Source organism: Ochotona princeps, chromosome 11 (assembly GCF_030435755.1).
Source record: "Ochotona princeps isolate mOchPri1 chromosome 11, mOchPri1.hap1, whole genome shotgun sequence".
Taxonomy (NCBI): domain Eukaryota; kingdom Metazoa; phylum Chordata; class Mammalia; order Lagomorpha; family Ochotonidae; genus Ochotona; species Ochotona princeps.
This window is the reverse complement of record NC_080842.1, coordinates 35,995,402-36,022,161: the sequence shown is the minus strand read 5'-3', so window position 1 is coordinate 36,022,161 and position 26,760 is coordinate 35,995,402. Positions and strand designations below refer to the sequence as shown.

Sequence of the window (26,760 nt, the reverse complement as noted above, 5' to 3'; positions counted from 1 at the left end):
AATTTGAGTAGCATCTTTTACACATTTCAATATGTAGGCCACAAACATTACTATTAGATAACTGAAGGGGTGTGATGGTGGAGGCTGTGATTTCCTGACAGACGTGAGCTGACACATGATGGACTGTTCTGTCTAAAGTCTATTGACTAGACGTGTGGTTTGCTGTGAGATAAAATAATTCATGTATCCTTAATGAAACACACAGCCTCAAACACACAGCTTCTTCCCTCGCTGGGAGGCCAGTCATCTTCTTTGCTCAGTGACTGCCATCCCCCGGACCAATCCTTTCAGAATCAGATCCTTCCAGACCACTGCAGCTGGGGAGCAGGCTGCCACTAGCAAAGGCTAGACCTGTGCACAAGGTTGAGAGTGTGACCTGAAACTGCTCAGGAGCTTCCAGGATCAGCTTCACACATCACTTGAACCAGACAGATATCTTTGGAAACATTCTCCAGAAGACTCTAGTGAAACTGGAAGACAAAATGTGTTGTATTAGTAAAGAAACGATTCTCAGCCAGATGAATTAAATGATACGGAAATGATCTATGTAATTTGTAGTATCTTCCTAAGCAGTGCATGTTCACATTTCTGGCATAAATTACTGTGGAAATCAGAGCAAGTCATCCACTCATTCAGACACATATTCAGCCATCATTAATTGGGCATCTAGTAAGTGCCAGGTACTGTATTAAGCACTAAAAATATTAGCTTTGTGGAAACACACCCAATTTTATCTTTTTACACCTTTTACTCTTAAACACAATTTCATGGCAAACTGAATTTGCCATGTGGATATCCATTCTGGACATAGGCAAAGATTTCATTCCACTTTAACAATGCACGCACATACACACACAATTTAATGCAGTATGTCACTAGGCTGTTGGGTGTGATTTATTTGCTTTGGAAAGCAGAGTGACCTACAACAACGGAAGAAGAACTCTCAGCATAAGAGTTGGAAAATACATTTGCAGTCTAGAGGGAGACTTTTCAAGGGCCTGTTCTTGTGCCCTGGAGCCAGGGAGGGGACAGTCATGTGCAGCCCCTGCCAAAGGCCCACTCCTGTCAGGTCCCATGCTCTCATAGCCTCTCCAGATGCAGTCACAGATGAACCAGGGAAGCCCAGGTTGTCACTGGGGCCATTGTTCTGCCACAGACAGATGCTGGAAAAAGCCAGAAGTAAAGCAGCTGGCCACCCACTTGGGACTGATAAGCAAATGACCCATTTGCAAAAATCATTTTCTAAGTCAGAAAAGGGAAGATCAAAACATATTCCACAAGCATCTTCTTAATGTCTTCAAAGCTTTTCTTCATGCATGTAATCCACAGATTAGTCTGGATTCTCATGTTATTTTCTGACCTCTCACAGGGATTTCGAAGCTTCCCTTCCCTTGAATTAGAGTAGGTGCTTTTCACCACTGACTGAGTGGACAAGTCAGGATCAGTTCCGAGGGTGTCGCTTATGCACATTTAGCTAATTCAGAAGGAATGCTAGTAGAAAGAGCAAGTATTGCTTCCTCTATTACTCAACAGATATTTCCACATACAGGGTTTAAATCACATGCATTTGCTATGGATTTAAGTTTCCTTAAACATGTATTTGTTCACTTACTTGAAAGTCAGAATTGCAAAGAGAGAAAGAGAGAATGTAAACATCTTCCCTCTGCTGGTTCACTACTCAAATGGCTGCAAGATCAGGGGCTGAGCTGGGCTGGGCTGAAGTCAGGAAGTCCATTCAGGTCTCTCATCTGGGTGACAGAGGCCCAAGCACTTATACTTCTGCTGCCTTACCAGGCACCTTAATAGAGAGCTTGACCAGAAGTGGAGCAGCTGGAAGACAAACTGGTGCCCATATGGGATACCAGTGTCACAGGGCCACTCCTTGCTAATGCACTTAGAGAGCGATGAGTGCTGGCCCGGGAACTTGCACTCTTGACATCCACTTGGGAGATCCAGCTGAGGCTCCTGGCTTTGGCCTGGACATGCCCTGGTCATTATAGTCATTTGGGGAGTGAACCAGTGGGTAGAAGATATTCTCATTCTCTGTTTCTATCTATCTATGCCTTTTAAATAGATCAATATTTTAAAAATTGAAAAGATGTAGTCAGGACAGATAGATATTACAGTAAGCAGGAACATAGGTTCAGTGCTTCTAATTTTTTTTTATGATTGCTTCTATGGGAGATTCAATACAAAGTCAAGCATACAAATATTTTTTTTTTTTACTAAATTTCTCATCATTTAATTTTCTTTTTTTTTAAATTTATTTATTATTTTTAATTCATTAATTACATTGTATTATGTGACACAATTTCATAGGTACTTGGATTCTCCCCACCCCTCCCCAAACCCTCCCACCATGGTGGATTCCTCCACCTTGAGCATACAAATATTTTAAAAGTAGAAGGATGGGAGAAAATATGTCATACAAACATCAAATAAGAAATCTGGAGTATCAGTACCACATAGACTATAAAATATTATATTGCATATAAAATATGTGTATTACATACCCAGTTCTTCTAATTTCAAATATATTTTTCACTCTACCAAATTGCTTCCCAGTATGTGCTCAGAATTGTGAGATCACCCTTCCTCTAGGGATCAAATGTCTGCTCATTGTGGTCCTTTAATTCCCACAGCCTTCAATATTTACAATAACAAACATGCACAAAGCAGGGAAGTCATAGCTGAGATTTATTCATTCAATTTGTCATGCTTAAGGATCTTAGGGGCAAACCTGTGTTCTAGGCCCTGGGGATGTAATTATTAACCATACTTTCGTGTCTTTAAGTTTATGTTCTGGCAAGAGGATGAAGGTAGCAAATCTGTAAATAAATAAGTAAACCATGTAGTGTAACAGGATGGTACCTGCTTGAGAAGGATAAAACTGCAGCTGGAAAGCATCCAGGGACTTAGGATTCCCATAAAGGATGTACTCAGGAAGGGGCTCCTTGGGAGAGCTGTCCTCAGTGGAGAAGAAAGTGTTACTGGAAAGGGAAAGCAGTGGAGAAGGGCCCTCGGATGGATGAGAGTGGCACATGTGCAAGTGGGGTGTTGCAGGAGCCGAGTGGGGGGGCGGGGCAGATTCAGGGGTCAGATCCCCTTAGAAAACTCAGGCAAGTGGGGCCTTTCAGCAGGGGTGAGAGTTCGGTTCTTATTCCATATGCAGTGGGAACCCATTTGGTGTTTTTCAGAAGACACATGGGGCTCTGTACTCTGTGTAGAGAGAGGACTGCAGGAGAACAAGTAAAAGGAGAGGGAGGAATGAGTCCAACAGGAGAGCGGGAGTGCCTTGTTGTAGCCTTGGAGGTGGTGAGAAGCTGCGTTGACATTACATTTTAGAGTCAAAGCTGGAAGAACTTTCTGACAGGTTAGTTGTGAAGTTTGACAAATAGTAGAATAAAGCCTCTGCTACTGTAAGTACTGGAGGCTGTTGAAATAACATATATGCATATGTCTATATTCTATTGAAGTCCAAGAATCATGGAACAACTTCCAAACTGCTGGGAAGGTACATCTGGGCTTCAGCAGCCTGAAGCAGTAGGAAGTATCACTGAGTGCAGCTTGGCATTGTCACAGTTCACACCATGCAAATGTGGCCCTTAAGGAATTCACTCAGCTCTGTGGAGACATCTGAATGAGCATTTGCAGCTCCTATTCAGATGTCACCAAGCCCGTATTTCTCCATGAGATAAGGTTAGAAAGGGGCGCGTAGAATCCCAAGTGGAACAGCTCTTCTCAGTCTATTAATCATGAGTTTTAACATTTACTCTCTTTGTAGTTTTTTTTTTATTCACTGCTATGTACAACAGCAAGGTTCTGAGCTGCCTCTGTGGCGTTGTGCTGTTATGGACAGATAGAGATTTAAACAAAATACACTATTACTCAAGAACTTGCAGATAGTTTCCTAAAATTGTTTATAGACTCTACAAAATATTGTATATCAAATCAATACATGTAGATACATGTTTATACATGATGTATTTAAATGTAACATGTTACATAAATACATGATGTTTGTAAAATACATAAATACTTGTATATATTATACTATAAATACACTTACATACTGTATATTTTTTATACTATGTATAGCACCAAGGAAGGGATATACAATGCCTGTTAATATTCTTGAATGAAAGTAATGACAAAAGTCCATGCAGGAATTAGAAGTTTAGGGACTGAACTTTAAAATGAAAATGGATGAAAACAATAGTCTAAGTAGTAATTTGTATTACATGTATAAAGTTAATTTCTCTAGGATCCCAAAGGCAACTTTGTCATTGACTGCTGGTCTGTATCTTTATGTTTTTATGGAAAATCACTACAGATTAAACCATATGTCTCTAGAATATTCAAAAAGCTGATTCTCCCTCATTTCCTCTTCTATATAAAAGACCTCATATCTTTCTAGAGCCAATGTTATATCACTGTTAAGAAAATTTTAGTCCTTTGCTTTTTTGGACCAGTGCAACCAATATAAGTAACTATTCCTGTACAAACTCACACTCATCAAATATGTATACCCTGAATGTTTACTACAGGCTAGCTGGACATAGCAGTCAATTCTGAGAATATTGCAGGGCGTTCTGGAGATGGGTCCGGTCCTCTCGGCTCAAGTCACTACACATGTAGTGAGAGCTCTGTGAGGGTAGAGCAAGAGGGAGATGCAACTCCCAGAGGGAGACCTGAGGGAAATTGAGAGGTGAGCAGAGACAGAGCAAGGAGGATGTTCCAGGCCAAGCAAACCACACATGGGAAAAACTTAGAGGTGAGGAAGAGCAGTGTGTACTGTCAGTAAAAGCCGTCCAGCTTGATGGAAAACAGGTCCAACCCAGGTGGCCACTTCTAAGGTCATTTGAAGGGGAAAAGAAAGCCAGCAGGGCCTGAAGCAGAAATGCTCATGAGCTCAGGAAGATGCTTGTGGAGATCAGCCCCTACAATCAAGTCTGTTGTTTCATCACATTTTCAGTTTGTAGTGAATGGAGGAGTTAACTTTGTCATAATCTTCCCTACTTTATGGAATAGAGAAAAGCACAATGAAGAGCATCTCTTTTGATTAAAAAGAAAAGTCAATTCTTTTCTATATATTTTTACTCCTAGAAACTTCATACATAGCTTTGAGAAAATGTTGTCTTCTAAGTCTAGACAGAAGATGTTAATGTTTGTTGCAGAGTAAGTGTGTTCTGTGGGGCATCGTGGATATTTCTCCTTTCCTTCAAATAGGCATAGAATTTCTGCTATGTCCTGTGACCAAATTCTGGATACAAAGAGAATATTTTGGTTATAATCATGTGAAACAGATCGGAAATAATCTAAGAGAAAAGTTGGATCTATAAGCATTTAGCTAACAAAATTTTCTCTGTGTGTGTGCTAAAAAGTAACATATTTGTAGAAACACTAACTTCAGCACCTGGTGTGGTAGTCTAGTAGCTAAAGTCCTTGCCTTGCACGGGCTGGGATCTCATATGGGTGCTGGTTCCTAAGCCGTTGGCCCTGCTTCCAACCCAGCTTTCTGCTTAAGGCCTGGGGAAGCAGTTGAGGATGGCAGAAAGCCTCGGGACCCTGCACCCACATGGGAGACCCGGAATAGGCTCCTGGCTCCTGGCTTTGGATTGGTTCAGCTCCAGCCATTGTGGCCACTTTGGGGGTGAATCATCGGGCAGAAGACCATCCTCTTTGTCTCTCCTCCTCTCTATATATTTGACTTTCCAATGAAAAAAAAATGCTAACTTTAGCTTCCAGTCTTTTCTAGATTTATACCTTGTTATAAAGAATAAGATTGTTCCATGTTTTCAGAGAGATTTATCTAGAATTATCAATACTAAATATGTGCAGTTTGAAAATCATATTGAGTTCTGAGCCTACCAAGATATGAACATGTGCTATTTAACAAGCAAACATATTTCTTCTTACGATGACATGAGTTGCCAATCTCCTTGTCTTCTGATAGCCTCAACCTTCAGCAGATACTACAAAAAAAGCTGGACATTGATGTAAACATTGGGACAGTGGAAGGGTGTGTATTTCACAGGCACACAATCAATTCTCTGTCCATAGCTCAGCAGAGATCAGCAAACGCAGTCAGAGTTGGTTCTCCAGGTTACTCTGTGCAAGCTCTCCTGGGGAGCATCTTGCCATACCTGGGAAGATAACGCAGAGGTGGGAACCACATCCTGCTCTTTCTAGCTAGGAACATTTGATCTCTCACTTGACGTTGAGTTGACCCTGCAGCTCCATTTTTAAAACAGGAAAACCTTACTAACATCATGTAGTTCTCAGATTTTTAAGTTGCAGAAAAAATATTTTTTAATGTATGAGAATATGAGAAAGGTACCTATTGAGATATGCATTGAGATTCTTTTCAATTATCTAAAAACTTTTTCAATTTAAAAATTTTCAAGTTAAAATTTCTCAGTAGCCTAATCCAGTGCAGGATTTAAAGCATGGTGGTGGGCACGCACATGGAATGCCACTTGGGACATCCACATCTTCCTGGAGTAGCCGGGTTAAAACCTGGCTCCACTCTCAGGTCTAGTACTCTGCTAATGCCCACTCCGGGGGGAGTGAGCGATGGCTCAAGTCCTTGCACTGCTGACATCCATGTGGGAGATCTGGATTGAGCTGCTGAGACCCGAGTTAGGCCTGGCTCAGCCCCAGTTGCTGCGGGCATTCAGGGAGTAAATCAACAGATGGAAGATCTGTCGCTTGCCCTGTTTCTCTGTCTTTCCTAATAATAATAATAATAATAATAATAATAAATACTTGGTATGTGTCAAATAAAAATAAAACACTTTAAAAAAATATCAGAGTATTTTATTTTACTTTATGAGAAATTTTAGGAAGCCATTATTATAAACATATTATTTCATCAATAATCAGTAATATAGACAAAAAAAATCACTGGATTTTGTCTACTCAGTAAAAAAAGAGTGAACTAGGAATATGCAGGTAATTTTCAACAAAGTTAGTGATCTGTCTTTTGATGCAGCAACCCCACTCTCAGGGATATATCCCAAAACACAAGCTAACACTATCAAAGTGATAATAATGTTAAAAATGTGTATAGGAAGACCCACACCAATCTGTTTCTTCAGCTGCTGAATTTTAAAATTAGAGCAGTGGTCTCTGTGTCACTGGGTCTGAAACTTTGAGAGGGGTGTTGAGGTTGCTAAAATTGCCTATCCATTTGTGTTCTGAATTTTCACAGGCTCTGTCTTTAGAGGTATTGCAATACATATATTGTATGTATATATATATGTATGTATGTATATGTACGTACATATATAGATCTGTTGATTCTCATTTTTAAATTCCACATTTCACACACATTGTGAATGATGGGGATTAACATTTGCTCAGACATTTGGGTGGACACACTCAAGCCGATCAGGTCAACTATGTGGCAATGCAGATGTGACTGGCATTGCCACTGCACGGAGCTCTCTCTGTCTTCCATCGACTCCCTTTCCCCATCCCTGGATTCTGGCTAGCAGGATATGCTTTTTGAGATTTCATACATCATTTTAAAAATATGGTGTAGAGAGGAAGACGTGTGTGTTTTTTATGCAGACTAAAATGGAAAACAAAAACAAGAGGAAAACATACCACTATCAGGGAGATGTACAAATTGTCCTGAGAGCTGGGACTGGTTCTTGAGGTCTCTACTCACTCACCCACACTTTCCCCTGGAGGCTGCTGACTGTCACTTCCCCACCTCACTCTCCCACAGAGATTCCAGTCCACTTCTTTCATCATACTCTTGTTCTCATCAGAGCCATTGGGTGCTACAGGTCCTGTTCTGCAGCTTTGCTCAGTAGCCCAGTAGCTGCAGTGGAAGCTGGATGTCATCACTGAAAAGGCAAAATGGAAAAATAATCAAGCACATTACTATCCTTTGGGGTGGGGCACTGGAGTTCCCTTGCTATTTACAGACAGATGTAAATTTGATTTCAAAAATGTGGAAAAGACTTAATTGTGTTTTTGCATTGACTATCACTTCAAGGATTTGCATGTTGTTTTTGGTAACAGTAATTTAGGGCTATGATAAAATAGAAAATAGGATAAATAAGGAAGACAGATGTTGATGTCTGTACAACGAGTTGTTTTTAAAAATACTGAATATGTGTTCTGTTTATATATACATGACTCACCCCATATGCAGGTACACAGGCGTGTATAATTTTAAATGACAGACATCAGTTCAGTGGAAAGGCTGGGGCTCACGAGATCCCCGAACAGGACTGGTCCTCCATAGCTGGAAAAGTGCACACAGTTGCTAGGTCATTTGTGATGAAGTGAATTTTATTGTAGCATTCCCAATTAGCAACTCTTTCTTTTGCCACTTAAAAGGATGTGGACCTTTAAACAAATGTTTTGAAATGCTGTTAACATGCAGGGAAGGCAGTGAGCCCTCATATGCATCATATGGCCTAGCAGATCCACTTGAAGTATGAAGCATCTTCAAAAGTAGGGGAATGCAACTTTACAGGAAAAAAAAAGTGTACATGGGATTCAAATGCTTTTTATCTTTGCACCAAAATAAACTCATCATTTAAGTCTAAGAAATACCTTGAAAATTATATAACAGAACACTAAAAAAGTATCCTGCTTGTGAAAATTTATTCCATTTTTTCTTTATTCTTGAACACACTAAGATCATTGTTGAAAGAGTTAGCTATCTAAGATAGCTAACTGAATATGTTGATTTTCTTGTGCCTCTGTCCTTACATACAGTTAGGATCTAAACAGTCTTCCCCTCACATAATCCCACAAAAATGCACACAGAGTCAGGGTAGTTTGAAAAAAAAATAGTAGGGTGTTTCTCTAAATACTAAAAGGAAAACATCTGTCTTTGACATTTTTTAAAACCCTGCCTAAATTGGCATGTGCTTTACATTAGTCCTGTGTGGTTCAGACTTGCACACATTTCATTTCGAATGCTCATGGAGAGTATAATGAGGACCTACATATGTGTAGACCTGTCACACCCAAAGGGAGTTATTTGTAATTTGGGAAAATTTTCCTGAAGTAAATCTCCACTTTAAAATACATATTAAAGGGACTAGTGCTGTGATATAGCAGGTAAAGCATGCAGTACTGGCATCCCCGGTGGGCTCTCTACTTTCAGCCTAGCTCCCTGCTAATATGCCTTGCAAAGCAGAGGATGTCCCAAGTGCTTGGGTCCTTGTACCCATGTGGGAGACCCTGATGATGCTCCTGGCTTCAGCCTGGCCCAACCCTAGATGTTACGGCCATCTGGGGGAGTGAACCAGAAGAAAGAAGATAGCTCTGCATCCCTCCCTTTCTTTCCATAACTCTGCCTTACAAATATTCATTTAAAAATAGTAAAGAAATAAGTATGCATTTTATTTATACATATTGTGTACATATATGTGGAATAAGGGAAAAGTGAGTTATCCTATATTTCCAGGAACAATGTCCTTCTTAAGAAAATATTTAAAGTTGATTTTCTTAGATGTGTGTTTCTGAAGAGGGGAAGTGTAATTTTTAAAAAATGCAGTAGTAATTGTTTCCTGGCTTATTTTTGCAACAGCTGTGAAAAGTTAAAGTGTGACACAGAAATGGCTATAGTTCTACAGGCCATCTCTATACCTGCTGATGCATCCATCTTATCAACAAGCACATTCACGTGAACAATAGCTGCTCTTATCTGCAAAGGCCAGGTTCAGGCTTATTAATGAAATAAGCTGGCAGCCGCCCCTCTCTGCATAGCAACTGGACAAATATTGTTGGAGGTCACCGAGTGACCAATGGGAACCAAGCCTGTACTGTAGAATTTTTTCAATGCAAGTAGTCTCAGTGTGAACCACCTCTTTTACACTCGCTCCTCTCCACAGTTCATCTGTAGCATTTCAAGAGTATGATCTCAACTACAGACTGTAAATATCGGGGGACTTTTATGAAGGGAAATGTTTCAAAAGGCGGAAGTTTGCTTCGAGAACAACTTAGGTAGGCACTTTAATTATGTATATTATTGTATTTGAAACTCATGAGTACTCCTAAATGTCAGTGTATACATCTGTGGTAGTGGTGATGTTAACTCTTGTAGAAAGGTCTAGAATAATTAAAATCAAGCCAGCTGCATGTTTCCTAACCACTTAATGGATGAACCAGGAGCCTGTTTGCAGGGATGGCAGCACGAGCTCTGGAACTGGTTAGTGGTGCAGATGCAAACTCCCAATCAGCCTCGGTCCCCACTGGTGCGTAACTGAAACTTGGTGGAAGTTCACCACAACCTCCCTTAACTCTTCCACTGCCCAGCTGTCTTCTTGCACAGAAGAGAACAATTAATAAAATTGTCCAGTGACGGTAATGGCTGAGATGAGCTGTTGAAACCACAGCCAGGGCCAGCATGTCTGCAGCTCTAAAGGGAATGTCTTCGGATTGAAATGCAGAGTGTAGCGCTGGTCACATTGGCTGTCATCCTTAGGCTTGTGCTTTGGGCCTTGTTTCTTGAGGCTGGGGAGTATGGAAGTCTCAGTGTCTCCTGTGGATGTTTATTGTTACAGTTCAACAGGGAACTGGGGCTTCAAATGACCTCCTTTGGATGCAATAACCTTGGCTATTGACTGGGTGCAAAATAAACAGGCTTTAAAGTCAAAGGTCTCCATGCAGTGTGTTGCAGTTTACTAATAAAAAAGAAATCTTTCTGTAATTTTCTCTGTTTAAACAAATCGGTTTATTTCAAACCAATTTGGCACTGTCTTCACCAATGTGGAGATGTTCAGGATTTTTTTTTCTGCCTAGAGGAAAATTCCCCACAAATGCAAACTCATTCTGGCCACCTAAGAGTTTTGTCATAGAAGCAGCATTCTTGCTTTCCCCTGTGGGTTTTAAAAATTGGCCACGGGGTATTTTTAAGTTGGCAGAGTAAGTAAGACCTTTTAGACAAGGGCTTTAGGATTCTGTCTAATTGAGTGCAGCAGGTTAGCTGAAGTGCCAATATTCCTTAAGAACAAAAAACCAAAATGCTCTGTGGACCTAAAGCTAGCACTAAATGTTTGATTAAACTGCCAATTACATTTTTCCATGTTTATCATCTGAGATAGGAATAAAATTAAAGTATGTTGCCTTAGTAACATCTATAACATTTTACGAGACAAAAAAGAGCCTTTTTTTTTCCACAGCAAGATCCAAGCCAGAAGCATTATCCATTAAGGAAAGCAAATAAGGCTAGAGGGACATATTTTTTTTTTGCAGTCCTATTATGGAAATACTATGGATCCAGCATCCTGAGGTCAGGCTGAGTCCTAGCTGCTCATATCCATTTCTGTCCCTGGCTGACACTCCCACTGGAGTCTGGAGTATCTGTCAACTTGTACTACCAACATACCCAATGCAACACAAGTTTCTCCAGTTCATGTTTCTTCTCAAATCCCATTTTAGGAATGACAAAGAGGTGAATGTAAATGGTTGTCTTGTGAAGCATTTGTTTAGGCTTGATACATGACACAGTTATTTAATCCTGATTTTTATTCTCTGGAGTTTATTTCTTTGACTCTCTTTTTTGAAAACAATGGTGGAGTTGACATCTGAAGTAGAAGCATGGAGAGTTTAAGACCTTTGGGGCCATGAACTTACTTTGCACTTTATACTAACCACCCTTGCCTTCTTCAACATCCATTTGTCATTTCATCTTCCCTTTTGTTATTACTAATATGACTCTTTTCCTTTAGTTTCATTTATTTTGCACCACATGCACTAAACTCTCATGTAGTCAAATTTTCTGCTTATTCCATGTATGATTCCATAAATTGTGAAGATCCTAACTGGTCTGTTTCATGAATGAGAACTTATTTTTCTTTAACCTTTAAGCACACATGTTATCATTAGGAGTTATATTAGCTCACTGCAATAAATTTTAAGTTAGTATTTATGTAGCTTATCAATCATTCAGTTAGTAACTTTTAGGAATCTCTAGAAAAAGGCATGTGTAAAAAAATAAAGACAGTATCTGAATTCATTGAATTAACTTCCAAAATATGTTACTTTTCAAAGGTCCAGAATTTTGAAAACTATATAAGTCAAATCAGTTCCCCTTGTTCTCCTGATTATTTGTTGACAAATTTCTGCATTCTTTAGGAGATTGGTTTTATATGGCAGAGTGCAAAAATTTTAAGTGTGTGTTTATTTGCTTGAAAGGGAGAGTGACAGAGATAGAGTACCTTCCAATTTGCTGATGCATTCCTCAACTGGCTCCAATAGCAGTGGCTGGACCAGTGGCTGGACCAAATGGGCTTCCTTCCTGAGGAATCCTCAGGAAGGAAGCCCATTTGGGTCTCCCACTGTGGGTAGAAGGGATTCAAACATGAGCCATTAGCTGCTGCCTCCCAGATGTGTCAGCAGGAAGCTAGAATGGAAGTAGAGCAGTAGGGAATATGCCAGCAGTCCCATAGGAGCTGTAAATGTCTCAAGTGACATATAATCCACTGCAAGCAAGTGACATATAATCCACAGCCCTGCAAGGTCCTTGGAGGCAGATCTCGTGCTAGACACACTGTGAACCGTCACTAATTGCTTATTGAGCATATTGCTAAACACTCAGTTTTTTCAGCAGATTTTAAACTTGGAGAGAAGTTAATGTTTTGAATAATTCTATTTCCTCCAGATAATACAGTAAATGACTGAGTTACTGCACTGTAGCTTATGAGAGGTGTCAGTGCCAACTTAAGTGAGAGTGCGAATAAAGGAATGGTAAGCAACTGAATCTTTTTTGTTTAAAGATTTATTTTATTGGAAAGGCAAATATACAGAAGAAGGTGCTACTGAGCTGATCCAAAGCCAAGAGCCAGAAGCTTCTTCCAGGTCTCCCACTTGGGTGCCGAGTCCCAAGACTTTAGACCATCCTCTACTGCTTCCCCAGGCCACAAGCAGAGAGTTGGATGGGAAGTGGAGCAGCTGAGATACAAACTGGCACCAATATGAATCCTGGCAGGTGCAAGGTGAGGATTCAGGCACAAGGGTATCCTAGTTCGGCCCACCAGCTGAATCTTCATTCTGTTTCATAAAACCTCTCATGTAAGTACACTCATGTTTAGGAGCATTATGCACAATATTCAAAATGTGAGTAACTCAAGGGTCTATTGGCAGATGAAGGGATAAACAAAATGTATTATGTCTATACAGTGGAATCTTATTCAGCCATGAAAAGAAAGACAGGGGGCCTGGCATTGTGACACAGCAGAGTAAGTCACTGACTATAATGCTGGCATTCAGTGTAAGCTCGGGTTCAAGTTCTGGATGCTCCACTTCTAATTCAGCTCTCCACTAAAGTGCCTGCAGAAGCAGTGGAGGATGGTCCGATTCTTTGGGGCCCCTCTCTCCCCTTTCTTCCTATGTGTTTCCGTATGTAGATCGGCCTTTCAAATAAATAAATAAATGTAAAAAATAGACATTCTGAGGGCTGGCATGTTGGCTCAACTGGCTAATACTCCACCTTCAAACATAAGCATCCCACATAGGCACTGCTTTGTGTCCTGGCTACTCCATTTCCCATTTAGCTAGCTTGCTGCTTATGGCCTGGGAAAACAGCAGCGGATGGCCCAAAGCCTTGCAACCCTGCACCCATGTGGGAGACCTGGAAAAAGCTCCAGGCTCCTGGCTTTGGGTCAGCTCATCACCAGCTTTTGTGGCCATTTGGGGAGTGAACCAGCAGATGGAAGATTTTTCTGTCTTTGCTTCTCTCTGCAATCTGCCTTTTCAATAAAAATAAATGCTTTTAAAAAAGAAGACATTTTGCCACAGGCTATAACTTGGATTACTTTGAGGATGTCACTCTGCATAAATGAGAAAGCCACAAAAGGACAACACTATATGACTCCTCCTCTGTGAGCTACCCGGGACAGTGGATTCACAGAGACAGAAAGCAGAGTGGTTGTTGTCTGGGCTTGGCTAGTAATGATAGACAATTAATTTCAGGTTTTTAGTTTGGGAAAAAATGTAAGAAGTCTAGAGATGGTTGGTGGGGACAGCTGGAAGATAGCACAATGTGCCTAATACAACTCTAGGAAGTAGTTTTCAAAAAGTTCCTGAGAAATGCCTATTATATTCCATTTTCCTACCAACTTTTTAGAGTATCTTCAATACACATAAACATGGTTAAAATAGTAAGCTTTATATTATGCATATTTAATGTAGCTTTAATCTACCTAAAAGGATGTTCTATTCAATAATGGATGAACAAATTATGCACTCAGTATGATAACGATTGACAAAACCTCCAACCCGAAGCACTTCCTACCATCTGCACTGTTCAACTTTGCTCCAAGTCATCCTTCCCAGACATAAGCAGATACCTATATGCAGATACTATATGCATTTCATATAGTAGTTATGGTGAGTGTCTTTAAAAGATTCTATTTGTTTATTTTAAAGGCAGAGTGACAGAAACAGAAAAGTGTTCCATCTATTGGTTTACTTTTTGAATGGTTGCAACAGGCAGGGTTGCTCTGGGCCAAAACCAGGAGCCTAAAATTCCATAGGGGTCTGCCAGGTGGGTGGCAGGGGCCCAAGTACCCAGGGCCGTCTGCTGCTGCTTTCCCAGGTGCATTGGTAGGGAGCTGGATTGAAAACAGAACAGATGGGACTCAAATCACTGCTCTGATATGGACCTGCTATACTAAACTATGCCACTGGCTCCCAGAGTGATCTTTTTAAAACATAAATCTGATCATGGAATACTTTTATCCCACCCAAGACTTCTCCATTTATTTTTAGAACAAAATCTTCCATCCCCCTATAATATCTACAAGGAAAGCTAACCATGTTTTAGACTCTCCCTCTCTCCTACCTGACCTACCACTCTTCTCTTAATACCCCCACAGCTGAATTCCATGTACACTGACTTTCCTGCCCTTATCCCCATTTTTTATGGTTTCCAAGCACAGGAAAACTTAGGAGCTGTGCATCTGCAGTTCTTTCTGCTTGGAGTGTTCTTTCCTTTGTGATTTTTCTGATGGGCAGAATTTTCAGCCCCAAAGTCAAAATCTCAGGAAGGCCTGATCTTGAACATTCAACCCTAAGATCACTCTTCCACCCCATTTTCTTTTTCATCCCATCATCTTGTATTATTGTTTATATAGCAGTTGCCAAATCTTCAGTTATTTACTTGTTTATTAATTTGTTGAACTGTCTCCTTTCATAGATCTTCTGCTCCTTAGTAACTGGAAGTTTGTTTCCCCATACTGTACCCCTGTGCCTAAAACTGCTCCCAACACACAATATGGATGAACTGATGAAGGGATGGAGAGAAGGATGGGTGATGATGAGTGGATGGATGAATGACTAAGATTGATGGTACTGTAATTAAATATAATCCAAACATGCTTTTGGTCATTATTGATAGGGAAGAGGGTACTAAATCTGCAACTATAGTTCAGAGGGTTAAGTGCTATGATTAAAAGGTGCAGCATTTTAAGAGAACATGGGAAGCTGAGACAGTACCAGCCTAGGACAGGAAGGTCAGAGAGGCCTCTTATGGGAGGCCCTCTGTTATCTTCCCTAAATTGTCTGAAAACAGCATAACATTATTGTTGTGGAATAGCAGTCTAATGTTATATTTCTAAACACTCAAGACTATTAACATCATAATCCCTATTCTCACTGATGGGACACAATCTATTGTATTTCAGTCTTCTACTTCAATGGAAAATAATTTCTGGGAACTTTCTCTCTCTCTCTCTCTCTCTCTCTCTCTCTTTCTCCTCTCTTTCTCTCTGGCAAGGTTTATCTCTGCCTGGATGACTGCATTTTTGGATGATCTGTGTCACATCTTGCTTTTAGATTCTTATTGATACTGTCACAATGCTTTATTAAACATAATACTGGCATAAACAATAGAATCTTGGAATGCCAGAGATAATAAAAAGTGGATGTTGAGAAACATCAGACATTTGTTACATTGTTTAAAGCATGATTTTTATAAAACTTTCCAAAATCCAAAATTTTAAAAAATTAGTTTGAATCACCTAAATATTTCTTCATTCTAGCAGATATAATGGTCAATAGATAGATATAAATAATTGTGTCTTATAATACACTTACAAGGATGCCTTTTCTGTCATTCAACTTCTTGCTTAAAATGTTCCAGGAGCTACTTACTGGTTCTTCTTCTGACCTCCCTCATATTCAAACTGCTATTATACCAATGGTTGACCATTTCAGACACGCATTATGCATGGTATCATAATGAAGTGAAATGACCTTTTCTCATGCCTGTCTGCCTAACAGAATGCATGCTACTTGATACCTATCTATCTTCAATCCTTACTATCCAAAATGGTCAGATTTATGACAGGTGCATCAATGAACAGTTAATGAATGATTCCTCAAGGCATTCACATCATCAACTTTCCCGCTTATATAAGCGGAGAAAAAAACCCCGTAAGTACCTACTCTTTGGCCCTAGATTTGAATTCACGTTAATAGCACTTCAGAGAACTTACTGGATACTGTGAGGACTCACAACATGATGGCCTTGTTGTGGGTGGGTCTGATGGATCAGAAAAAAATGCTAAAATAAAATATTAAAGCTGAAAAAGCTTAGCACAAATGTATCGTTCTTTGATTCTCTTTAATAGAAGCGATTAGTACTCGCCAGCATTTTACTATTTGTTGTTTCTCAGTTGCTCTATCCACTATTATTTTAGCATCTGTAGCTAAAACCTCACCTAGCTTGGGAGACTTACTGTCTCTCAATCCCTGTGAGTGTGGACCAGGCATCTGCCACCAGCTGAAACTCCTTGCCTTGCATCAACCTGATCAGTGCTTGTCATCAGGTGTGAGCAAGAAACGTTTGGTTTTCAAGGAGGAGATCTCAACTTAGCAAGCATCAGAGTCACCTGGCAGGCTTATTAAAACTACAGGTAACCTGGGCTCCAGCTCATCCCCAAGTTGCTGTTCAACTCTGCCTACAACTATGTTGCTAAGAGGTTTCCAGGAGCAGCTGCTGCTAGTCGAGGAACCATGATTTGAAAACTCCCAGTCTGCCTTGCTTCTGTAATTTAGTGAATCTCCGACTCACCTGGACATCCTGTTAACATGCAGACTGCTTTAGTACATCTGGGAGCAAAGAGAAGATTTTTTCCCGCTTGTTCTCTCCTCCTCTGGCCCAACATAGCTAGAGTTCTCAGCCCTGCTGACGCCAAGAGCCTGGAACTCCTTCCTGGACTCCTGTGTGTGTGGCAAATTCACCTACCGCGCCATGATACTGGTCCCTGGAATAAGGTTTGAGACTGCATTTCTGTTTGTGTATTTTTGCTTGTTTTGTTTTAATGTTTGAAAGGGAGAGAGAGAAAGAGAGAGAGAGAGAGAAAATTGATCTTCCATCCACTTTCCAAATGCCAGCAAGAGCCAGGGCTAGGCTAGGCTGAAGTCAGGTGCCTGGAACTCAATTCAGGATTCCCCTGTGAGTGACAGACACCTGAGGACATGGGCCACAGGCTGCTTCCTAGAGTATGATAGCAGGAAGCCATTTGGAAACAGAGGCAGGACCAAACCCAGGGCTTCTAATATGGAATTCAGGTATCTTATTCCTTGCACCAAATGCCCACCCCTGGAGATGCTGCACTTTTAAAAAGCTCTCAGGGCATGCATTGCTATTGATCTGGGGACCACTTTCAGGAAAGTCTTCCTCTGGCAGCATATTAATTCATCTGAAAAGCTTTAAAAATGTAACTGCTTAGATTCTCTCACCAGATTCTGTTTGAGTGGTCTTGCCGTGAGGCCCACAAATCTGTCTTGGTAATGAGCGGCCCCAGATGATTCTATTACAAGTGATTCAAGACCCTTGATGGGAGAAAAACAGGTCTAGAAATAAGACGGTCATTTGTGAAATTTTCATATAAAGACTGGAAATGTGTAAACCACTTGCTGTGAAGGAAATGCTGTTAGCATTAATTGCTTCGGAGAGGCAAATTTTTCATATTTTAGCATCTCTAATCGGAAGGCACCTTTGAACCCCTGGTGCTTAGAATTGGCAGCCTTCTCTTTGTGGTGCTTGAGATGGACTGCTGCTTGAAATATGAGGGTTCTGGCTTTCTGCAAAATCCAATATATTAATTTTTAAAGGTTTGAAGAAACACAAATAAGCGGGACTTAGCAATACGGAAACACTTTCAATACAGTTTGATCCAGGTTTTCCTTATATAGGAAGAATTAAACTATATCAAAATGTTCCCCCTTTTTCTTGAAGTATGTGCTGAGCTGCAGAGAATAGTAGGGTGAGACCCAATTTGGAACAATAGGTCAAACTGCCATTTATAGAATTGAAAGTTTGTTTAGCTCTCTAGAGTCTTGTGGTTTCATATGAATTTTACAGTTATTTTTCCTATTTACATGAAATATACCTTTGGAATTTGGGTAGGGATTTGTTGACTGTAGATTGAGTAATGTGGACATTTAAATATTGATTTTTTTCCCCAATTTATTTATGACTTCAATGCCTTGGAGTAGGTCTTAGCATTTACAGGGTGCAAATATATTACCTCCTTTGTTAAATTTACTTCTATTATTTTTGTTGCTATTACAAATGCAATTACTTTTTTCATTTCTTTTTTGGGTAGTTCATCGGGTAGAAATACAACTGATTTTTATGTGCTGATTTTATGTACTACAACCTAACTGAATTTGTCAGTTTTAGTAGTCTTTGTAGAGTATTTAGGGTTGTATATGCACATGTGAGCATCCGTAATCATGTCAACTGCGAACAGACAATAGCACTTGTTCCTTGGTGATTTGGATGCCTTTTTTTTATTTTTGTTTGCTCAATTGTTCAACTATCACTTCCAGAATTACGTTGAATGGATGTTGAGAGTCAACAACCTTTTATTGTTTGTGAGCATAGAGAAAGAAACTTTCAGATTTTTGTTGTTGATTATTAAGTTGGCTGTGGCTTTGTTACAAATGGCCTTCACTATGGTAAGGCACATCCCTTATATAGCTAATTCATGGAAAAATTTTCTTCATGAAAGGATGTTGAATTATGTCAAATTCTCTTTGTTCATCTATTATGTGGTTATATGATTTTTACCTTGTAGTTCATGGAATGTATGATGTTTACTGATTTGTGTTGCTGAATCATGCTTGCATCTGAGGGCTAAATCTGACTTGATTATGGTATATGATTCTTTTAACGTGCTGGTGAATTAGGTTTGCTAATATTTTGAGTGACAGTATACATAAGCCAGCGTCTGATACACAGAAGAATTTCCACTCCGAATTGAACAAATTCATACTGCTTGGTTCTGGTAGCTTGCCATTTATTGAAGCCCATCAAAGACTACTCCAACAGAGGACTAGAACTGGTGATAAACGAGTAGATGATACATTCACTGCAGCACCTGCTCCTTTTTTCTCCCTGATGGAACCTTAATTCTTTCTATATATGATTTCAGCCCTAATGTAATATCATAAAAAGATCAAATAATATAAGTGTAAGATTCAGCATTGAGATTTATTTCCTTACGTTATATTGGGGAAAGACATGAATGGGAATCAATGAAATCCAAGATATTATTGCAATAGTTTGTTTACTGTATGCTGTTGCTGAATAGAGTGAATTTCCCTTGCAGTTATCTAAAAAGCTCTGCCCATGATTCGATGCTGCTGTAGCTAGGGCGTTCTCTCCCATGCCAGTGCTGCTGGAACACTAATGCATGTCCAGGTCAAGCACAGATTGTGATGCAGTAGGTCTGGGCTGGACACTGAGACTCTGTGTCCCTAAGGAGTGCCAGGCTAACCTGACGCTGCTGATCTGCAAGCCACATTTTCAGATGGCAAGGTCCTAGGTTACACAAGTTGCCATCTTTTGCATACCAGATTCATTTCCTAATCTGGGTTCATTTGGAAAGGGTTACAGTTCACCCATCTGGTTGAGACGGATACAGAGGGAGAGTCAAGACTGAATTTACTTTATCAAAATGTTCATTTTCCATATAAGCCTAAAAGACTAACTGAACTAAATGTGACAATCTCAGTTGTTGGGATGTCTGTGATATTAGTATTGTTTTCACACCAACCTGCTTTATTTCCAGGTGTTGCAAAACCACATTGGAGTCAATCAAGATAAATGAGCTAGGGATAGAATCTGTGTCTGGTATCTAGTTTGTGCCAATCCCTTTCCTCGGCACTTTACATGCTGTCTCCTTGACTTCATACGCCTCCCACCCCTACACAGTGTTTAGCAACCCTTTCTTTTTCAATAGTAAATTTGAGATTAGAAAATGTAAATGTACTTTGTAGGATGCGTGGTGTTCAGATGAGAAGCATGCCTTCTTTAGGAGATGAGAATCCCACCAAATAAGTTTGTATTTGGAAGTTCAGGGGAGGAAAAGAAGTTGAAGGAGTGAGATCCTTCAACCTTATTCACTTTTGTCCCTCAAGTTTAAAACAGTTAAAATCAATAGCATCTCATTTCCACCAGTTCTAAGTACCTCTCTGCTGAAGCCCAGTCCTGTTGTAGTGTAGATTGATTTGGAATGCTATCAGACGTGGAACCTTTGCCAACAAGTGACAGATACCTTGCCTAGGTCTGTATTAAACAAATAGGACTTTAAAGAAATGCGGTTATGAATCATCTTCCTTGGATCGTGACCAAAAGTAATGATTTTTTGCATTTGGTCACCTTTTCATTAAAATTTCAAGTTAATCCTTTGTTAGAATGTGTTAACAGTCTTAATTTTTGCGGTTTTTCTTAATGAAAAGCGGGATATATAAAATAAGTGTCACTTTTAAAACATCTAAAGAATTGTTTTCTATCTTAATCACCAACCATGTCAGAAACATTGTTTAAATGTCTGCTATTTCAATCTGTGGTTTGTTGCTGCCATCCAAAGAACGAGCAGACTCTAGTTTCACCCAGCTGTGTTTCTGAATGTGAACGTTCAAATGTGGACCATGTGTGATGGAAATCTCTGGCAGCTGAGAATATGCATAGATGTGAGGGAGAACTGTTGGATGCAGAGTTGCATAGCATATATTTTCATTCATTCGTTTAATAAATATTTATTCTGGGCCAGGTTCTAAGACCACAGTGGTGGGCAAAATATTCTCTCAACTAAGTACCCATGCACACTTACACATAAAACGCACAGTTACAGAATCTACTGGCATTCTTCCCCAAATAGCCTTTTATATTAGTTCTAATATGACTATAAGCATTTGTTTATGACAAAATTCAAGTTAACTAACATGTCGAAAATGGGAGGAAAATACGTTTGTTTTAGACAATATTTGGTGATACAGTCTTACTGTGTTAAATCCCTTTTAAGGAGGTAGGACCAGAGATCATACTGTCCATGTATAATAGAAGCAGTGGTTGTGAGTTTACACTACACTTTTCCAAGTAGTTCCATAACCATGTCTTGTATTCTGATAATATCCGTGTGTATGTATGGGTATGTTTGTATGTATCAACTTGGAGAGAAAAGGGGATGAAAATATTGACCTGTTTCTTAAATGAGAACGTTGGGGCTAATGCAATTGTAATTGTACTTTGTTTCTGACATCTTAAAAAAACAAAACAAAACAAAACATGGAAGCTGCCCTTACACTTCTGTTTCCACTTCTTGCTGTGAGCCTGTAAACTCTAGAAGAGAGTCCTCCCACAGTGCGGGGTACCTCTTAGACCAGAAGGGGCAAGGCATTCAGACTTCAGTGTGCTTCTGTCCTCTGAGTCTGGCATCAAGAGCTCAGGGTCAGAGAAGCAGTCTGTTGTTTCCTGGGATACCAGGTGGGGGAGCCTGTGAGCCCAACGCCTGCTAAAGCTCTCTGGGCAGGAGTAGAACCCACCAGAGGTAACTTGGAGGAACTTTCTGAAACTATTAAGAAACCAGATCTATGATTTTCACACTATGACATATTACTTGAAAATATTAGATCTAGGCCCCTTTACATAGATAGAATGTCAGGCAAATAGCTAGATATTGGCTAGATAACTCATTTTTCTGAAACCCAATATAGTAATAACGTTAATGATTATAACTACGTTAGCATTAAAACTGCCATTTAAATGTCACCAATTGGCTCATATTCCATTAATTTTTTGTTCAAGATTGGAAAAAAATCTCCTTGGAAAGTTTTGATTTTTGCCAGAGTGAGTACTTTAAGATAGCTTCAGTACGCTCTGTCATTTCTCTTGGTCCCCAGATGAAGAGAGAAGGGCTTTCTTGCCAAGCAGTTCTTCCTATCAGGGTGCTGTTTCAAGTTCCACCAAAGAGCAAGCTGGGGGCCTCTGCTGCTTGGCTCCAGCAATTCCCAAACTCATGGTAAACCATTTGGGATCAGGGATGTCTCAAAGCAGCAACAGCCTTCTTTAACCTCTCTGAATTTCAGCTTGATTTCCTTAAGCAGCACAGACCCAGACTGAGCATTGCCTGAAAGCTGAACCCACTTCCCAGTGCTTTGGTTGATTGCTGAAATTTAGATGTGGTGGAGAAGAGAGGAAAGAGGCGAGTCTTCACTTTAGGATGGGTAGTTAACATAAAAGTTGAACCCATTTTTAATTATGGATTGGAAGCCATGCTGTGATTCAAATGTGGCTTGTTTGCCAAGGGTCTGTGTGTCGGAGGTGTGGTTCTTAGTGTGGATGCCATGAACTTGTGGAGGAGAGACTTGGTGGTTAGTCCTTATGACACAGGGGCGTGGCCTGGGAAGGGAGCAAGGAGGTTCCTTGGGGCTTGTTGGTTCTCACAAAAGAACAAGTCTTGGCCACTCCCCAGTGTCTGGCTTTGTCTAGTGGTATGATCTCTCCCTTTGGTATGTGCTCCCACCATGGTGACGTTACCTGCCTTGAGGCCTTCAGAGCTGAGCCAAGGCCAGTGCCATGTCTTTGCACCTGTAAAACTGAGCTAATTAGACCTAATTTCTTTTCCTTTTTTAAAAAGGCTTTTTTCTTTTTTCTTTTTTTTTAATTGGTGAGGCAGATCAAATTTACAGAGAGAAGAGGAGACAAAGATCTTCCTTCTGATGGTTCATTCCTCAAATGGCCACAACGTCCAGAGCTGAGCTGATCAGAAGCCAGGAGTTTCTTCCAGGTCTCCCATGCGGATGCAGTGTCCCAAGGCTTTGGGCCATCCTCTGCTGCTTTCTCAGGCCATAAGTAGGGAGCTGGATGGGATGTGGACTAACCAGGACACAAAGTGGCCCCCATATGAGATCCTGATGCTTGCAAAGAGAGGACTTAGCCACTGAGCCATAGCACTACTGCCAGAACTATTTTCCTTTAAAGCTGCCTTCCTTGAGTATTTTGTTAAAACAGCCAGAAAATGAACTAATGTAAACTATAGTCCCAATTTTAAGACTGTCAGCTATCCCAGTGACCCCCAACTTGAGCTTTCCAGACTCTCAGGGTTAGTATTTGTCAAGGGCATTTGGAGAATTGTTAAAAGATGCTTAATTTTATCAAGGTCTTCAAAAACCTTCACATACAAAGTTGTCAGTTTCTCAACATCCATTAAGCCTTCTGTGGGATTTAAAGATATTTTCTCCTGAATTTGTTTAAGAAAAACCAGGCAGGATTCCCTGATGGTGAGAAGATTGAGCTAAGAACACCTTACAATGATAAGAGAATAAGTGAAAAGAAACATCTGGGATACCAGACAGTGTCTGTAGATAGCAATGCCGCTCGGTGAGATCCAGAAGACAACTGTAATGGAGAGGTTCTTGTTGTCACAGCTGGGAGGGGAGAATGCTACAGGCTACTAGAAAGTAGAGGCTGCAGGTGCTGCTAAACACACTGCCCAAACGCCCCCAACAGTGAATCCCTTAATCAGAGAGGTCAGGCACGATGAGGATGAGCAGCCCTGGTGTCTGAAAATGAATTGCAATCTGCTAAGCTTTCAAATGATGGCAGCTGGGAAGGTCTTCAAGCGTCTAGGGAGTTTGGAAAATTCTGGGATCATCAGAGTGTATCATAAAGATAAAAAGACTAAAATGTTTTCTGACTTTTACTTGATTACTAGAGCACACCAAAATCCTTTTGCCCTTGAAGAAACAGAACTGTTTATATCATTCAGTAGCAACCCTGCTTGGCTAAAGCTGCAGGCAGCTCATCAGATTGCACTGGAAAGACTTCCCGGGGCAGGCTGGGCCAGAGTCATGAGCAGGGCAGGGAGCCCTGGGTGCTGGGGAGAATGGACATGAAGGCAGTTAGGAGTGTGGATGACTTGTCATTCAGATGGCTTGGCCAGTAGCTCCCAACTTGAGCTTTTGTTCTCAAACCTCAGATTGCCCTTGTGCCTAGTTAAGGTTAACTCTTGCCAGCTGCATGCTCTCCTGTTCCACCTCTTCCCTAGGATTCCAGGTCGTTAACCAGCATTCCTGAGACGTGAGGAGCAAGAATTTCACTGCATTCTCCCACCATCACCACATAGAACTCCACTGAGTTAGGGAGACCGTCCTGTAATTGGAATAGTCAAAGAACAGAGTCACGGGCTCAGCAGCGTGGCCTGGTGGCTAAGGTCCTCGCCTTGATCCCATATGGCCGCTGGTTCTGATCCTGGCAGCTCCACTTCCTCTCTGTCTCTCCTCCTCTCAGTATATCTGACTTTGTAATAAAAACAAAATAAATCTTTAAAAAAAAAAAAAGAACAGAGTCACCACTTGGTCTGATCATACTCAGTTGAGTCACAAAACAGATGAAAACAAAGGGTGTGTTGCGGGTGATTCAAAGCAGCAGGTAGGACTGCCAGGATAGACCAAAGTGGGCTAGACATGAGCCTGGAGGATGGTCCTGGGAAGTCAGCTTCCTACTGCCTTTCTCCAAGACTAAATCCATTTAGACAGAAACTGAGTTGAGTCATTCTTGAGACAAATACGAGCTCCGTTGGATCTGGGTCAGTCCTCATGTGGTCTGGAAATGTTTGTGTACTATCCACTCCTATCAGTAGTCATCTTGGAAGTGTAGTTCTGAGAGTCGCTGATTTGCTTTTTTTTCTCTCCAGACCCCATTCCAAGATTGTTCCCGGATCATTGGTAGTTCTAGGATATTTTGAGTGATGAAAGCTGTCTGGAGCCAAACTTGCTGAGCTGTGGACTGGCTCACTGTCATTCAGATGATAACAAAATATGGGGTAGGGGAAGACAGGAGCCACTTGCAGCCCATTTATCCACCCCAGTCAATACCAAATGAATTGTCTGCATATTTTTCTATAGGAAAAGAAACACCTTTAGACACCTTTGAAACCATCTCTGCTTATGCTTTTCCACAAGTTATTTCACAAAATAAAAAATTTCAAATGTGTAAATGGCAATAAATATTTTAATGTAACCTTGTTTAATCTGTGTCAGATACCTATTCAAGTACAATTATTTTCCTTTATCCCATTTCTTCCTGCAGGTATGAGACACTCAATCTAGTGTTTATCTTTGGGCTAAATGAATTTCTCAATCCATGGAACTGTCATCTGTTCCTTGACAGCTTTCATGTTTGGGTCTAAACTTGAACTTAAAGCAGGGGTTTCTATAGAATACCAGCTAGCAAGACAACATTTCCAGGGTAGGACAGGCATTTGTCGAGCACAATTATGCTGGTTCTTCAGGGCTGGATTTCTGAGCAGGAGAAGTATATATTCTTTATTCAATTGCTTAAGTATGCCACAATTTGTTGGTCATGGTTGAAGTACACGGTAAATAATGCTGCTAGAAGAGCCGTGTCTGACCTAATGGGAACAGCTGCATCCCACTGCAGGCAGGGTTCTTGTCAGCCTCTTCCCTCAGGGCCAGACAGGTGTGGCCTAAGCCCCAGTCTAGGTAAGAGACCTCTAGGGAAAGCCCAGGTGCTTTAGGAAGCTCCGGGGTGAGATCATAAATTGGCTCACATCCCTCTGAGTCAGAATTCTGAGTCACGTTTTCTAAAGGTGAGATTCTTTATCCATTTCCTTCTGTGGCTCTCACTGCTAGGGCTTTGCAGTCAAGGATTTTCGAGGTGGCAAATCTCTGCTTGAGGAGCCCAGTCCACTACGCACTCCTACCAACACTCCTACTCTGGATATACATTGCTGAGCATTCTCTCCTTACACGGACACTTAGGTGCAAGGATAGCTCACTACAGCTTTTAATCATAGATGGTAATATATGAAAGCTAGGAAAGAGAAGTTGAGGGAGTTGTTCGAGATGGAAGGTGTTGTTACTAAAACATATTACAATCAGTATACTAGCTGAACCTCCTTGCAGTGTAGAGAATTGACTCTTTTGCGCAGTGCCAAGACTGAGAAAGACTTAAACTCTCTGATGTCTGAGATTTCAGGACTGTTGTTTTTCTTATGTTTCCCTTTGCCTCTTTCTGCATCCAATGTGTGCTGCTTCTGTTTGGCCCCATATAATCACATGGAAAACCCAGCCCTTCACCAGTTTTTGTAAGGGAATTCTTTTGCACTAAATGTCATACAATAGTAGCAGTTGCCACAGGCTTTAGGACCAGCACACTTGAATATCAGCTCCCCCTTTTTCAGGTTGACAGAAGTTTAACTGCTTCATAAAAGCTTAGCAGCTGCTGATTCTCAGAACCTATCAAATTTTCCCCCATGAAGAGCTCTCCTCTTTAGAAAAATCCCTGAAACCCTGATTACAATATCATGAGAAATTTACAAGGAGATCACTCACTTCTTGCATCTTAGTGATACAATACAAACTCGCTTCTGTTTGTCTCGGCTATTTAACATCCAAGTATTTAGTGTTCTTTGCGTGTCAGGTGATATGGCTTTGAACTTAGTTTTTGCAGTATGGGTAAGGATTGAG

General features: G+C 40.6%; 1 protein-coding gene across 4 annotated transcripts in view; it reads left to right on the top strand.

Annotated features, from left to right (window-relative positions):
• Positions 1 to 26,760, top strand: part of PALLD (palladin, cytoskeletal associated protein) — a 396,405-nt gene that overhangs the window by 50,960 nt on the left and 318,685 nt on the right. Inside the window, exon 1 of one of the 4 annotated variants that reach the window (XM_058670015.1) lies at positions 9,956 to 9,975. The exons of the other annotated variants lie outside the window; for them this stretch is intronic. The gene's annotated coding sequence lies outside the window, so the exon portion shown is untranslated. Of the gene's footprint in view, positions 1 to 9,955; positions 9,976 to 26,760 lie in introns of those variants that run through there. 4 annotated transcript variants of the gene reach the window in all.